The 12,888-nt window shown below is 41.5% G+C and overlaps 1 pseudogene; it reads left to right on the top strand.

Annotated features, from left to right (window-relative positions):
• The first annotated feature begins 367 nt into the window (after window positions 1-367).
• Window positions 368-11,702, top strand: LOC118933922 (centromere protein V-like protein 3; annotated as a pseudogene).
• Window positions 11,703-12,888: the final 1,186 nt, after the last annotated feature.

Genomic DNA, 12,888 nt, shown 5'->3' with positions numbered 1-12,888 from the left:
ACTGGCGGGAAGGTCCCTGCAACAGGTGCCCCTGACACAAAAGAAAAGCAAGTGCTTTTTGCAAGTCTTAAAGAGACAGGGACCCCACAGCTGGACGAAGTCATGTCGGCACACTTAATAAGCAGCTGAGAATCCCGGGGAACTTTAGGTGCACTAAACCCCTGGGTGGCAGTGCAGCTCTGAAGCCCCTCACGGCAATAAGCAGCCTGCCAGCGGTTCCCCCAACTGGCACGGACCCTGACACACTGGCCCAGCAGTGGGAGAGCAGCAGCATGTGCCGGGGGTGGCAGTGCCAGAGGGGACAAGGAGTGGCCTGCGCAAGCCTGCCACGGACGCAACTGAGTGGCCCGGGAGTGGCCCATGCACAATGTCGGCCACATCACCAGAGTGGCCCAGTAGAGGCACACGCGAGCCCACGGCAGCGGCGACCAAGTGGCCTGGGAGTGGCCCATGTGCACCAGCGGCCATGGTGCTAGAGGGGCGTGGGAGAGGCCGGCGCAAGCCCATGGCAGCGGCGACTGACTGGCCCGGGAACGGCCCGTGTGTGCCAGTGGCTGCGGTGCCAGCGGGGCATGGGAAAGACCTGCGCGAGCCCATGGCAGCGGCGACCAAGCGGCCCAGGAGTGGCCCATGTGTGCCGACAGCGGCAGCACTAAAGGGACCTGGGAGAGGTCCGCGCACACCTGCAGCAGCACCAGAGAGGATGGCGTGCGGCCCGCATGCGCTGGCAGCTGCAGTGGAGCAGTGACCCAGGAGTAGCCACGCCCCCAGAAGCCGCCCAGAATCCCAGCCCAATGCACAGCAGCCTGGGCCAGAACCAAAGACCACTGTCAGCACACAGATGCCCAGCAGGGGCGCCACTTTTGTGGGGTAGTGCATCTGGCATGCCTGCCACTACCCACAGGGCACTGTGCTGCTCTGATGGAGACCCCGCCCACAGCAGCTTAGGGGATTAACCTGGTGGCTGCTCCAGGAGTGCAGGTAAGTGACACAGGGAGCGGAGAAGGGCAAGGCTTCCAGCAAGCAGGAAAGGACTTTCTTCTCCCAGGTGACACACCTGCAACCTGCCTACAGCCACCACTATCGCCATGAAAAGGCAGAAGAATTTAGTCCAGTCCAAAATAGTCCAGACAACCCCTGAAAGAGAACCTCGGAGATAGACCTAACGAGTTTCCCTGAAAAATAATTCAAAATAAAAATCATAAACATGCTGATGGATCTGCAGAGAAATATGCAAGAGCTAAAGGAGCAAGTACAGAGGAAGACTACAGAAAAAAAAATCTCTGGAAGGACTTAAAAGCAGAATGGATGGGATGCAAGAGGCCATTAATGGAATAGAAACCAGAGAACAGGAACGCATAGAAGTTGATACAGAGAGAGATAAATGGATCTCCAGAAAATAAACCATATTAAGAGAACTATGTGATCAATCCAAAAGGAACAATATCCGCATTATAGGGGTAACAGAAGAAGAAGAAGAGAGAAAAAGGAATAGAAAGTGTCTTTGAAGAAATAATTGCTGAAAACTTCCCCAAACTGGGGGAGGAAATAGTTGCTCAGACCACGGAAGCACACAGAACTCCCAACAGAAGGGACCCAAAGAGGACAACACCAAGACACATAATAATTAAAATAATAAGATCAAGAACAAAGACAGAATATTAAAGGCAGCCATAGAGAGGAAAAAGGTCACCTACAAAGGAAAACCCATCAGGCTATTATCAGACTTCTCAACAGAAACCTTACAGGCCAGAAGAGAATGGCATGATATATTTAATGCAATGAAACAGAAGGGCCTTAACCAAGGATACTGTATCCAGCAAAATTATCATTTAAATATGAAGGAGAGATTAAACAATTCCCAGACAAACAAAAGTTGAGGGAATTTGCCTCACACAAACCACTTCTACAGGGTATTTTAGAATGACTGCTCTAGATGGGAACACTCCTAAGAAAAGCACAGAACAAAACACACAACATATGAAGAATTGATGAGGAGGAATAAGAAGGGAGAGAAATAAAGCATCTTCAGACAGTGTTTATAATAGCTCAATAAGCAAGTTAAGTTAGACAGTAAGATAGTAAAGAAGCTACCCTTGAATGTTTGGTAATGACAAACTTAAAGCCTGCAATGGTAATAAGTACATGTCTTTCAATAATCACCCTAAATGTAAACAGACTGAATGCACCAATCAAAAGACACAGAGTAATAGAATGGATAAACAAGCAAGACTCATCTATATGCTGCTTACAGGAGACTCACCTCAAACCCAAAGACATGCACAGATTAAAAGTCAAGGGATAGAAAAGATATTTCATGCAAACAACAGGGAGAAAAAAGCAGGTGTTGCAGTACTAGTATCAGACAAAATAGACCTCAAAACAAAGAAAGTCACAAGAGAAAAAGAAGGACATTACATAATGATAAAGAGCTCAGTCCAACAAGAGGATATAACCATTATAAATATATTTGCAGCCAATAGAGGAGCACCAACATATGTGAAACAAATACTAACAGAATTAAAGGAGGAACTAGAATGCAATGCATTCATTTTGGGAGACTTCAACACACCACTCACTCCAAAGGACAGATCCACCAGACAGAAAATAAGTAAGGACACAGAGGCACTGATCAACACACTTGAACAGATGCACCTAATAGACAGCTTTAGAACTCTACATCCAAAAGAAACAGGATAAACATTCTTCTCACGTGCACATGGAACATTCTCCAGAGTAGACCACATAATAGGCCACAAAAAGAGCCTCAGTACATTTCAAAAGATAGAAATCCTACCAATCAACTTTTCAGATCACAAAGGTGTAAAACCGGAAATAAAGTGTACAATGAAAGCAAAAAGACTCACAAACACATGGAGGCTTAAAAATATGCTTCTAAATAATCAATGGATCAAACACCAAATTAAAATGGAGATCCAGAAATCTATGGAAACGAATGACAACAACACAAAGCCCCAACTTCTGTGGGATGCAGCGAAGGCAGTCTTAAGAGGAAAGCATATAGCAATCCAGGCATATTTAAAGAGGGAAGAACAATCCCAAATGAATAGTCTAATGTCACAATTACCGAAATTGGAAAAAGAAGAACAAATGAGGCCTAAGGTCAGCAGACGGAGGGACATAATAAAGATCAGAGTAGAAATAAATAAAATTGAGAAAAATGAAACAATAGAAAAAGTCAATGAAACCAAAAGCTGGTTCTTTGAGAAAATAAACAAAATTGATAAGCCTCTAGCCAGACTTATTAAGAGAAAAATAGAATCAACACACATCAACAGAATCAGAAACGAGAAAGGAAAAATCATGACAGACCCCACAGAAATACAAAGAATTATTAGAGAATATTATGAAAACCTATGTGCTAACAAGCTGGAAAACCTAGGAGAAATGAACAGCTTCCTAGAAAACTACAACCTTCCATGACTGAACCAGAAAGAAACAGACTACCCAAGAACAAAACCCCCGGGTCAGATGGATTTACCTCAGAATATTATCAGACATATAGAGAAGATATTATAACCATTCTCCTTAAAGTTTCCCAAAAAATAGAAGAGGAGGGAATACTCCCAAACTCATTCTATGAAGCCAACATCACCCTAATACCCAAACCAGGCAAAGACCCCCCAAAAAGGAAAACTATAGACCAATAACCCTGATGAACTAGGTGCAAAGATACTCAACAAAATATTAGCAAACCAAATTCAAAAATACAGCAAAAGGATCATACAACACGACCAAGTGGCATTCATCCAAGGGATGCAAGGATGTTACAACATTTGAAAATCCGTCAATATCCTCCACCACATCAATAAAAAGAAGGACAAAAACCACATGATCATCTCCATAGATGCTGTAAAAGCATTTGACAAAGTTCAACATCCATTCATGATAAAAACTCTCAGCAAAATGTGTATAGAAGGCAAGTACCTCAACAAAATAAAGGCCATATATGATAAACCCACAGCTAATATAATACTGAACAGCAAGAGGCTGAGAGCTCTTCCTCTGAGATCAGGAATAAGACAGGAATTCCCACTCTCCCCACTCTTATTCAACATATTACTGGAGGTCCTAGCCATGGCAATTAGACAAACAAAGAAAAGAAGGAATCCAGATTGGTAAAAAAGAAGGCAAACTGTCACTATTTGCAGATGACATGATATTGTACATAAAAAATCCTAAAGACTCTACTCTAAAACTACTAGAACAAATATCGGAATTCAGCAAAGTTGCAGGATACAATATTAAGACACAGCAATCTGTGGCTTCCCTATACACTAACAATGAACTAATAGAAAGAGAAATCAGGAAAACAATTCCAATCACAATAGCATCAAAAAGAATAAAATACCTAGGAATAAACCTAACTAAGGAAGTGAAAGACCTATACCGTGAAAACTACAAGACACTCTTAAGAGAAATTAAAGAGGACACTAACAAATGGAAACTCTTCCCATGCTCCTGGCTAGGAAGAATTAATATCATCAAAATGGCCATCCTGCCTAAAGCAATATACAGATTCGATGCAATCCCTATCAAATTACCAACAGCATTCTTCAATGAATTGGAACAAATAGTTCAAAAATTCATATGGAAACACCAAAGACCCCGAATAGCCAAAGCAATCCTGAGAAGGAAGTAAAAAGTGGGGGGATCTTACTCCCCAACTTCAAGCTCTACTACAAAGCCACATTAATCAAGACAGTTTGGTACTGGCACCAGAACAGAGGCACAGACCATTGGAACAGATTAGAGACTCCAGATATTAACCCAAACATATATGGTCAATTTATATACGATAAATGAGCCATGGACATACAATGGGGAAATGATAGTCTCTTCAACAGTTGTTGCTGGCAAAACTGGACAGCTACATTTAAGAGAAGGAAACTGGTTCACTGTCTAACTCCATACACAAAAGTAAATTCTAAATGGATCAAAGACATTAATTTTAATCATGAAACCAAAAAACTCTTAGAAAAAAACAAAGGCAAAAATCTCTTAGACATAAACATGAGTGACTTCTTCATGAACATACCTCCCCGGGCCAGGGAAACAAAAGCAAAAATGAACAAATGGGACTATATCAAGCTGAAAAGCTTCAGCAAAGGACACCATCAATAGAACAAAATGGTACCCTACAGTATGGGAGAATGTATTCATAAATGAGAGATCTGATAAAGGGTTGACATCCAAAATATATAAAGAGCTCAAATAACTCAACAAACAAAGAGCAAATAATCCAATTAAAAAATGGGCAGAGGAGCTGAATAGACAGCTCTGTAAAGAAGAAATACAGAGGCCAACAGACACATGAAAAGATGCTCCACATTGCTTGTCATCAGTGAAATGCAAATTCAAACCACAATGCGATATCCCCTCACACCAATAAGAATCACCACTATCCAAAGATAAACAACAACAAATGTTGTTGAAGTTGTGGAGAAAGGGGAACCCTCCTCTACTGTTGGTGGGAATGTACATTAATTCAACCATTGTGGAAAGCAGTATGGAGATTCCTCAAAATGCTTAAAGTAGAAATACCATTTGACCCAGGAATTCCACTTCTATGAATTTACCCTAGGAATGCAGCAGCCCAGTTTGAAAAAGACAGATGCACCCCTATGTTTATCGCAGAACTATTTACAATAGCCAAGAAATGGAAGCAACCTAAATGTCCATCCGTAGATGAATGGATAAAGAAGATGTGGTACATATACATAATGGAATATTATTCAGCTTTAAGAAGAAATCAAATCCTACCATTTGCAACAACATGGATGGAGCTAGAGGGTATTATGCTCAGTGATATAAGACAGATGTAGAAAGACAAGTACCAAATCATTTCACTCATATGTGGAGTTTAAGAACAAAGAAAAACTGAAAGAACAAAGCAGCAGAAGCACAGAACCCTTGTATGGACTAACAGTTACCAAAGGGAAAGGGGACTGGGGAAGATGGGTGTGAAGGGAGGGATAAGGGCTGGGAAAAAGGGAGGGGGCATTACACTTATAATGTATAATGTGTGTGTGGGGGGGGTACCAGACAGGCTCTACAACACAGAGAAGACAATTAGTGATTTTACAGCATCTTACTACGCTGATGGACAGTGACTGTGAAGGGGCATGTGGCGGGAAGTTCGTGCAGTGGGGAGCCTAGTAAACATAATGTTCTTCATGTAATTGTAGATTAATGATACCAAAATAAAACAACAACAACAAAAATACCTAAAGATTCCACTCTAAAACTAAAACTACTAGTTCTAATGTCTGAATTCAGCAAAGTTGCAGGATACAAAAGTAATACACAGAAATCCGTTGCTTTCCTATACACTAATGATGAACTAGCAGAAAGAGAAATCAGTAAAGCAGTTACATTCACAATTGCATCAGAAAGAACAAAATACCTAGGAATAAACCTAACCAAGGAAATGAAAGACTTATACTCTGAAAACTACGTCACTCATGAGAGAAATTAAAGAAGAAACCAATAAATGGAAACACATCCCATGCTCATGGATAGAAGAATTAAAATTGTCAAATGGCCATCCCGCCTAAAGTAATCTACAGATTCAGTGCAATTCCTATCAAAATACCTACAGCATTCTTCAATGAACTAGTGCAAATAGTTCTAAAATTCATACGAATGACAAAAGATCCTGAATAGCCAACACAATCCTGAAAGGCAAGAATAAAGCAGAGGGAATTACGCTCCCTGACTTCAAGCTCTACTACAAAGCCACAGTAATAAAGACAATTTGGTAGTGGCAGAAGAACAGGCCCATAGACCAGTGGAACAGAATAGTGAGTCCATATATAAACTCAAGGATTTATCATCAATTAATATACAATAAAGGAGCCATGGATATACCATGGGGTAATGACAGCTCCTTCAACAGCTGGTATTGACAAAACTGGACAGCTACATGTAAGAGAATGAAACTGGATCATTGTCTAACCCCATCCACAGAAGTACACTCAAAATGGATCAAAGACCTGAATGTAAGTCATGAAACCATAAAACTCTTAGAAGAAAATATAGGCAAAAATCTATTGGAAATAAACATGAGCAACTTCTTCATGAACATATCTCCCCGGGCAAGGGAAACAAAAGCAAAAATGAACAAGTGGGACTACATCAAACTAAAAACCTTCTGTACAGCAAAGGATACCATCAGTAGAACAAAAAGGCATCCTACAGTATGGGAGAATCTATTCATAAATGATATATCTGATAAGGGGTTGACATCCAAATTATATAAAGATCTCATGCACCTCAACAAATAAAAAGCACATAAGCCCATTAAAAAATGGGCAGAGGAGCTGAACAGACAGTTCTCCAAAGAAGTAATTCAGATACCCAACAGGCTCATGAAAAGATGCTCCACATCGGTAATCATCAGAGAAATGCAAATTAAAACCACAATGAGATATCACCTCACACCAGTTAGGATGACCAAAATCCAAAAGACAAACAACAACAAATTTTGTCGCAGATGCGGAGAAAGGGGAAACCTCTTACACTGCTTGTGGGACTGTAAACTAGCTCAACCATTGTGGAAAACAGTATAGAGGTTCCTCAAAAAACTCAAAATAAAAATACCATTTGACACAGGAATTCCACTTCTATGAATTTACCCTTGGAATGCAGCAGCCCAGTTTGAAAAAGACATATGCACTCCTATGTTTATTGCACCACTATTTACAATAGCTAAGAAATGGAAGCAACCTAAGTATCCATCAGTAGATGAATGGATAAAGAGTATGTGGTACATATACACAATGGAATATTATTCAGCCATACGAAGAAAACAAACCCTACCATTTACAACAACATGGATGGAGCTAGAGGGTATTATCCTCAGTGAAATAAGCCAGGCAGAGAAAGACAAGTATCAAATGATTTCACTTATCTGTGGAGTATAACAACAAAGAAAAAACTGAAGGTACAAAATAGCAGCAGACTCACAGAACCCAAGAATGGACTAACAGTTACCAAACGGAAAGGGACTGGGGAGGGTGGGTGGGAAGGGAGAGATAAGGGGGAAAATGGGACATTACGATTAGCACACATAATGTAAGGGTGGGGGAGGACACGGGAAAGGCAGTATGTACAGAGAAGACAAGTAGTAGATTCTATAGCATCTTACTACATGGATGGACAGTGACTCTAATGGGGTATGTGGGGCGGACTTGATAACAGGGAAGTCTAGTAACCATAATGTTGTTCAAGTAACTGTACATTAATGATATCAAAATAAAAAAATAAATAAAAAGTAGAGTGGAGATTATAGAAATTAGCATTTTTGTATCTTAGGACTGATCAACAGAGTATACCCAATCTGAGTAATAGATGGAAAAAAATGAACAGATCCTCCTTTCCTCAGGGAATTTTAGGACAATAACATAAGTTCCAAAATTCCATGTGGTTGGAGTCCCAGAAAAAGGAGAGTGGAGGTGGAACAGTATAATAAGAAATGATGGCTTAGCATGTCAAAAATTTGGTGAAAATTATAAACAGAGAGTCTAGAAAATGTGTGAAGCACATATATGACAAACCCAAATAAATCTATACCAAGACACATTATAGTCAATCTTCTATAGCTAAAAACAAATCGTAGAAAGCAGTGAGATCAAAATGACACATTGAATATAGAGGAACACCAATTTTAGTGTCTGTAAATTTCTCATCTGACAAATGGGGGCCATAGGAAGTGGTATAACATTTTTTAAGGGTTGAAAAGAGTACTTTAACTATGAATTTTGTATCCAGCAATACTATCCTTAATGATGCAAGAGAAATAAAGACATTCTCTGGCAAAGGAAAATAAGGAGTATTTGTCACTAGCAGATCTATGCTCAAAGAATTTAAAGTAGGTGCTTAAAACAGAAAGGAAACTGTAAAGGGAGGATTCTGAGAGCATCAGAAAGGAATAAGGATAGTAGAAAGAGCATATATATGGGATGTACAATAGGTTATCCTTTTCCTCATCTTATAAAAATCATACCACATGACTAAAACAAAATTATAAAAATCACATGAAAATCTAGGTGATTTTGTTCAAAAGTGGGAGAAGCAAAAGGACCTAAATGAGAGTGAGGTTTCCACACTTCAATCCCAGTGATGATAACACTGGATACCTGCAGAGTGTGATATAAGTCACATCTGTATATAGTAAATCCCAGAGCAACCAAAGAGACAATTCTACAGAGCAAAACACTCAAAAACACTATAGAAAATCAAGAGTGTTCAAGGTAAGGCACAGAAAGGCAAGGAGAGGAACAGTTTTACAAAAGAAAACAAATAAATTGGCAAATACTAGCATATCAATACTTAGCATAATGTAAATTGACAACGTCAACTAGAAGGTAGATATTGTCAGTATCAGTAAGACAACCTAGCTATAAATTTATATGAAAATCATTTCAGCGATGTAGGCAAATTAAATGTAAAATTATGGAAGATGTCATATCAAATACTAATTAAAAAGAAAGTAGTATATTAATTACATAAAGTAGACTTCATCACAAAGAAAATTAGTAGAGATAAAAACAAATCATTATATAATGATTTAAAAAAATCAGTCGTCCAGGAGGATTCTTTCCTGATCTATCCTATCCATCCCTCCTATTGGTGCACATGGGTCTTTCTCTGTGTTCCAGAGCCAACTGTTCTTACCCCTGTAGAGCAAACTTTTGGTTATTATATTTTTGTACAAGCGACCCTAATAGATTGTAAGTGCTTTGGAAAGCCTGATCCATCTCCACATCTTCAGAGTCTAGCACAGTGCTTAGTGCCTAGCAAGTGCTCGGTAAATGATTGCTTTATGACTGCAATTCAGGCTAGTAAAATCTGTTTTGATAGAGTCAGAGGAATGGTCTCTTTACACCACGTTCAGTAAGTGGTCAATCGGGTTGATGCAATGAGGCTGCTGACTAACTAGGAAACGAGGGGCGGTGGGCACTTGCTTGGAAGGCTGCGGGAGCCTTTCCAGAGTGGGGGGCGGTGCAAATGCTCGCCGCGGGGGCGAAGGCGGCCTGGGGAGCCTCGCGGCGGGGAGGCGGCCGGCGGAGGCCAGGAGGGATGTGGCCAGGCTGCGTCGGAAGCGCTGGTGGCAGCGGCCCGGGAGGCGAGCTCCTGAGCGCCGCGGCCATCCCCGCAACCGCCGGCGCCCGCAGCGGCCCCCAGTGTGATGGACCTGGGCGCGCAGTGGGAGCGCTGGGAGGAAGCGGCGGGGCCTCAGACACGAAGGCGCCGCCAAGTTCCTGCTGGACACCTTCGAGTACCTGGGCCTGGTGTATCACACCGGGGGCTGCCACTGCGGCGCGTTCTGCTTCGCGGTCTGGGTCCCTGCAGACCTGCGCGTGGTGGATTGCAGCTGCCGGCTGTGCAGGAAGAAGCAGCACCGACACTTCCTCGTCCCGGCCTCGCGCTTCACGCCGCTCCTGGGCGCCGAGAGCATCGTCACCTATAGATCCCACGTGCACCCGGCGCTGCACAGCTTCTGCAGCAGGTGCGGAGCGCAGATTTTCCACGCGTCGGTCTCCGACCCCAGGGTTTATGGCGTCGCCCCCCACTGCCTGGACGCGGGTACCGTGCGCAGTGTGGTCATTGAGGAGGTCGATGGTGGCGACTGGGGGAAGGAAGTTCGCCAAAGAATGCAAGGCCATCCAGAACGTGTACCCCGAGTGAGCCCCTGCCTCCCCTCCAGGGCCTGGGGCTGCAGCAGGCCTGCTACGTGCCCAAGTGCCCCTCGAGGGAGCCACCTCAGTGCTTGTGAAAGGATCATTGTGTGAAAGAGGTCTCTTTCTGGGCTGGTGAACCTGTCATGTCTCTCCAAGCTTCAATCTTTCCCTTTAGTGATTTCGAACAGGCTTGCTTATAATCAAAACTGAGCTCACATTCGTCTGTGTACAACGGCAGGCTCCCAATGCAATAAGCAAGTAGGGTCTCCACTTTTCAAGTCCTCTTTTACAGCACTCAGTTTTATTATTCTCCTTATAGTTTTCACAAATCATTGGTCACATATATTGTACGCTTATGGTGCTCCTGTGAACAGGATTGTTTTTAACAGTTGCGTCTGGTATATAGGACATTACATCCAAACAGTTTTGTAGACATTTCTTAGGACAAGTTCTATTAATTATCTCTGTGTGTGTGTGTGTGTGTGTGTGTGTGTGTGTTTGATGTATGCACTCCACATTTTTGGTACTTAGAGATATGCATCATTTTGAGCCACATCGTTTATTTAATGTGTTTTTATAGCATATGTTTAAGATTTATTAGTGTTGCATACCTCATTGTGCTTATTTTTCCAATGAAGTTGGCATTTTATGTGGTTTTGTTTTAGAAATTCCCTCTGGGTAGGGGGACCGAGGAGACAGAAGAATGAGGAAGATGTCTGTGTACTGTATGCACTCTCTGATGTTTTGAAGTTGCTGTCTTGTACATGTGTTAAGTATTCAGAAATAAATCCTTATTAAGTAGAAAAGTATGTATTTCTATGTTGTGTATTATAAAATCATTATTTTTATGTAATTTCTTGATACCTGAGATTTTTATCCAACAATTGGTGGGGTGTCTTTTTGTGTCAAATAAAAATATATAAATATCATGATCTAATAGCTTAACAGAATATAAAAATGTGGATCTCCATAACTTATTCAAGCAGTGTCTTCTAATGTTTTTTTCCCCAGCTGTGACTATAATAATAATATTTCGAAGGAATCAAGTACAAATAAATACCTTCAATGCTCACTCATTTGGATGAAAGGGCATGCAGCTCTTTCCATCTGTCTTTTTATTGCTGTCTGTCTTATGTACATATTTTCATTAGATGTGCATATAATATGCATTGAATTATATAACTTGATTTATCCATCAACAGATTTAAAACCAATTAAGGAGGTATGAAATAACACGACTGTGCTATCACACAGAGAAGTTATCATCCTTCAATTCCTACCCCTCATTTTCCATTATCTCCCACACCAGACTAGAGGGAAGGAATTTAAGTCCTGGCTTCTCTAACATAACCTCCAGTTATTTGTAATGGCTTGATTCAGTTATTCACCCCTCCAGAGGTTGATCTGAGGTAGAAAATGGGGAGAGGGAAAGGGAGAACATGAACATGCATGTATGCTCCAGAACTTTCAGTTATGTTAGTGATCAGAAAATACCATTTACACCTAGAATTACACCTATATGATACTCCGTTGTATGGATGGGATCCAGATAGAGAAAAAGAAAATGGCTCAACTCTCCATACTTCTGCCATGCTTGTGTTTCTTTACAAAGAAATGTGGGTATATATTATTTTTCTCTTTTTCTAACAGTGACCTTTCTTTCAAAGTGAGTACTATTTTCTGCTTCTCAATGCTATGAGTTTATTGGGCTAAAAACTCATGTTCAAGAGTTTCAGACAGCACAGTTAACCCAGCATACAATTTATGGAACCTAAGCTTGTTTCCATGGGTGAGAATGCAGAGGAAAGTTGTGTCTGTGAAAAGGAGTGGCGAGAAGGGTAGAACCTGAGGCTGGACAAGGTGTTGGGGAAAGGGGAACTTTGTCAGCTGCCTTGGGATGGTATTGGAAAAGGTTGATCTGTGAGCTGGACCCCAGCCATCAGGGGCTCTTCACCCCCTCCCCTATCCTTGTAATGTGGGTTCTGCCTGCCTTCCCCACTCCCAGAGGCTGCCTTAAGGACATAGTCTTGAGATAGTGATGTGGTGTTGAGACCATCAGGACTGTAAATGTGACTGAATCCAGTGAAGGTCTCTGTATAATCTTCTGAGATTTGGTGGAGGGGCTGGGGAGATGCTACTCATCTTGTGGCTGCTCAAGTCAAGCCTTATATATAAGTTCCCT

Source organism: Manis pentadactyla, chromosome X (assembly GCF_030020395.1).
Source record: "Manis pentadactyla isolate mManPen7 chromosome X, mManPen7.hap1, whole genome shotgun sequence".
Classification (NCBI taxonomy): Eukaryota; Metazoa; Chordata; class Mammalia; order Pholidota; family Manidae; genus Manis; species Manis pentadactyla.
The sequence above is the reverse complement of the archived record's forward strand: the minus strand, read 5'-3'. Positions and strand labels throughout refer to the sequence as shown.